This window comes from Castor canadensis, chromosome 18 (genome assembly GCF_047511655.1).
Source record: "Castor canadensis chromosome 18, mCasCan1.hap1v2, whole genome shotgun sequence".
NCBI lineage: Eukaryota > Metazoa > Chordata > Mammalia > Rodentia > Castoridae > Castor > Castor canadensis.
This window is the reverse complement of record NC_133403.1, coordinates 9900189-9904862: the sequence shown is the minus strand read 5'-3', so window position 1 is coordinate 9904862 and position 4674 is coordinate 9900189. Positions and strand designations below refer to the sequence as shown.

The 4674-nt window shown below is 41.0% G+C and overlaps 1 pseudogene; it reads right to left on the bottom strand.

Annotated features, from left to right (window-relative positions):
- Window positions 1-2853: 2853 nt before the first annotated feature.
- Window positions 2854-4205, bottom strand: LOC109680127 (dolichyl-diphosphooligosaccharide--protein glycosyltransferase subunit 1-like; annotated as a pseudogene).
- Window positions 4206-4674: the final 469 nt, after the last annotated feature.

Below are 4674 nucleotides of genomic sequence, written 5' to 3'. Positions count from 1 at the left end.
AGTGAAGGAATCAAAAATGAAGAAACAAATATTCTGTTTTCTTATAGTTTTGTGAGTTTTGTGGAAAGAATTCAGGGTCTCAGATTGCTGAGCAAGCATTGTGCTACGTGACCCATGTGGTCAGACCTTATTTTTTTACTCTTAATTGTTCTGGTAACAGCGATGCATTCAATGTGATAACAACACCGAATTGGGAAGTTACAGAAAATGGAAAGCTGATGTGAACAATAGCAATGTTGAAGGGATGGGAGGGAGGGAGTTTGTACTACCTGTGTAGGTGTAAATGAAAGACTCAAAGTCAATCATTTAAAACAGAAAGACCCTAGATGAAAACTCAATGAAAGTAAAACAAAACAAAACAAAACAAAAAAACCCACTGTCCACACAGTGCCTGGCAAGCAAGTTTCTGGGGCTGTGTTCAAATCCTAGTACCACAAATACATAATTAAATTAATGAATTATGGCTGTAATCTAAAATCAGGAGAAGAGAGGAATCACATCATATGCTCTATCAAACCTAGAGAAGGCAGCAAAAGACATGATGGGTGAAGATAATAAAAGAACATGATTAGTTACACTAAGTAGACAGTAGTTATAAATAAATGGTTATTGACTTAAATGCTTTAATAATCACCTTAAATGTGGGTTATCCGTATACACAGATTATAATAGAGAGACTGAAGGAGTGGTTAAAAACAGACAGGACGAATTTGGAGTTAGTGGCTCATGCTGTAATTCTAGCTCAAGTTGTAGGTCACCTGGTAGCAAATACAAGGCCCTGAGTTCAAAATCCCAGTACAGATCCCACCTCCACAGAAAAATGGAGGAATTATGTGTTGAGTGTGGGAAAGTCACTTTACATATAAAGACAGGAATAGGTTAAAAATAAAGACCTGCTGCAATATGAGCCATGCTAATCCATTTGAAAAATCTAAAAACACAAGTATGGTCAATTATACTTAAACTAAGCAGACCTCAGGATAAGGAGATGATCGAGGACCAAAAGAGGCATAATCATGACACAGGCATCATTCTCGAAGAATTATAATTATCCGTAACGTGCATGCACAACTGAGCATCAAAATCCTTGATACATCAGTAAAGTGAAATAATAATGGAGTCTGGCAGGCCTGTTTTCTGATATGAATGGTGTTCTGATAAGCACAGGAGACAGATGCAGGAGGGAAGAAGGACATGTGATGTCCTAGGCAAAGATGGAAGTGCTGCACTTGCAGGCCAGAAAAGCTAAGGATTTTCAGAAAAAAAGTGCAGAATCTCCAGGAGGATGCATGGAAAGATTCTTCCCTGCATATTTCAGAGGGACAGCGGTGCTGCCTACACCCTGACATAGGGCTTGCAGTCCGCTGAAATGTGAGGCCATAAAAATCTGTTATTTGAAGCCAACCAATCTGGTCCTTTGTCAAGACAGCCCTGGAAATCTAATTAAAACATCACTAGTCACTAAGACATAACTGGAAATTGTACAATTGTACATTCAACAATGAAACAGTAGAGTTTCTTTTCAACATCATGTAAAACACACCACAGACAGAATTCAACTTATTGAAACAAAAAAAAATAATACAAAGCATGCATCCAGATCAGTATGGAATAAAACTGGAATTCATTAAAGAGAATTGGAAACACCCCCAAATATTTGGAGTTTAAACAACAAATCATACAAAACACCCAGGTCAAATAAGAAGCCTCCACATATTATTTTAATATTTTGAACAAACTCAAATTTAAATATACTTTGCAAAATTTGCGGGGTGCAGTGACAGCAGAGATCAGAGGGAAATTCATAGCACTGCATGTAGTATTAGGGAAAATGGGAATGCCTCACATCGGTGATCTATGTTGCCACCTCAGAAACTAGACAAAAAGAGCACTGTGATATGCAAGGAAGAAAAGGAAAAAATTCAGAAATCAATGTAATGTATAAATGGAAACAGAGAAAATCAGCAAACTGAACACCAAGTTCTATGAAATGTTCAACAAAATTAAGAAACATCTAGCCAGACTGACCGCAAAGAAAAGACAGGATGGACACGAACTAATACTATAAATCAAAGAGCAGCTGGCACTGCTTATTTACTGTCCTAAAAATGATAACTAAAAAAAATAGAAGAATTAACCTAGAAGGTAACACAAAATTAAACAAAAAAAAAAAAGATAACTAAGAAACTTTTTGGGCAACTTTCTGTCTCATCAACTCCATGGAGTTCTCACCCTTGAAAACCCATGATTTTTCCATTTTAAAATTTCTGTATCTATGGCTTTAACATTTGGTATGGAAGAAGATATATTTATGCAGAAGAGTGTGATCTATAATTCCCCTTTCATCCATGCCTTTTGACATCCTTGATTGGATGAAAGCAGCGTGGGTGTGCTCCCCTGCATCTATTCCCATGAATGGTGTGTCCAAAATTGGCATTAGGGAATGTACATTCTTTCTTTTTTTTAATAAATGTTCCATTCCCTTTTTTATTTTAATTTGGTCAGAAATTTTTAAAAAACAAACAAGCAAAAAACTCACAAATTAACAAATCAGGAAATTAGAAGACTCATAAACCTTGAAAAAAATACCCAAGGTAGGCTTCAGAAAAAAAAATTGACTATTGAAAATGCCTTTGTTCAAAACACATAGATGTTTGGTTTTCATGGGATTTTAAAAAACTTAAATACAATAGAAAGACTAACAACGGACAAGAGACAGCCATCAGCAGGGCTACAGCAGGCGCTTTTCTCTTCCTGATGGTCCTCTGCCTATCACCTGTGCCACCTTCCTCCACTCGCCTCCTGCCCTCTCAAGTGCAGGCAGCTGTTAGTGTCTGAACACCAGCCGGCAGGTTACAGGGCATCCAGGATGTGGTCAATCTTGGTGACCAGCTCTTGGCGCTTTCCTGAGATGAGCATCTCATTCTCAATGTACGTTGTTTTTCTTGAGCTTGCCGGCCACCAGGCGCTCAGCCTCCACTGCTGACTTCAGCACCAGCTCCTTCACCTGCGCATCCAACTTCTGCATTTCACTCACTCTGTCCCACAGATCGGAGCCCTGGGTCTTCAGCCTGCACCACCAAACCGCAATTTCGCTTCTTATGACCTTGTGCTCAGTCTCCAGGTTCTTCTTGCCACTGTTGAGGGTGGAGAGGTCTCAGAACTGTTTGTAACTCTTGATGGTCTCATCGTAGTGAGGGTACAGGCCTATTCTCTAGTTGACCAGGGTCAAGACCTGATCTGTAATGCAGGCAACCTTCATCCTGGCTTCTGCATCCGGATCCTTGGTGATGGAGTAGCCCAGGCGCAAATAGACGATGACCGTGAAGAACAGGATGTAGAAGGCAGCCACCACCAGCTCCTGCAGCATCAGCACCTTGTTGAATGTGTAGTGGACCACAATGTCCTGAATGTGCCGTTCAACCAGATTTCTCTCCTAGGTGTGAATAACAGGGTGGCCGAAAGTGTCAGGTAGGTGTAATGCAGCTCATCTGGGACACAGCTGATTACATAGAGACTGTCAACTTGGATGTTCTTGGCTCCCTCGGGCAGATGATCTTCAGCGTCAGAGAAGTTATCAAACACGTGGTCCACAGACCTCATCTTCAGTGCATACTGCTCACCTAGATCGTAGAAGTACTCATAGCTTGGGAGGTTGTAGCCATCGATGTACTATGTCTTCCAGACACCAAACAGAGGGAAGGGAGGCCGATCTCCATCTCCACAGAGTCATCCAAAACGAGCACGTGGCTGGTGAAATATTGCCAATCTCGTCCCGGTAGTAGACATCCTGGGTCGCGGCAGGGAGGATGGTCTTGAAAGAAAGGATGGAGGATATCCCATTGTCCTGGTGCCTCTGTAATCATTACGTGAGAAAGGCCCCTTTAGCACGGCCCCCGTGTGCTTCAAGTCCACATTTTCTTCCACAATGAGAGACCTCCACGACGCGGGTCATGGTGGGGATGATCAAGAAATGGCTGTTGTTTTCGTGGTGTACCTGATTATAAGCAGGAATATCTCTGAAAGGCCCATAATCCAGCATGTCCTCAGAACGTGTGGGGTTCCCCAGCTTGGTGTAGGTCTCCACGTTTCCAGAGGCACGTTCCACACGCATGGTCTTTTATAAAAAAATTTTTAAAACTGTTGTGATGGGTACATTGTAGCATTTACAAAGTTTCTTACAATATATCAAACATATCATAATTGAATTCACCCCCTCATTTTTTTCTAAATTCAGAAAAATGTGTAAGGCAACCAATTTGATAGAAAAATCAAAAGCACAAATGGAGTAATTTGAAAACATTAGAACACACAAAATCAGGAGAGAAAGGTGGAACTGAAAGAAAGAATGTGGAAAATAGGTAGTTTGAAATGGCACATGTCTGTGTGAACATACCACGATCAGAAGCTCCAGGTGAACTCACCTCTGTAGCAACATTTTCAGGTTTCACATCTTGCAGGACTGTAGGGTCAACATGAGAATCTCCCTTCTGCTCACAAATGTGACTCTCCATCTCACAGAGTGACAGTCAGGACACAAGGCAAGATGTGCATCACCATATCATGGCAACCACAAGACATCATAGAGTTCAGAGTGAGCACCTGCCTTCCTGGTGCTGCAGTCCTGCTCTCTAAACAAGGATGTTTTACATGTCTCCCAAACATTTTGTTTAT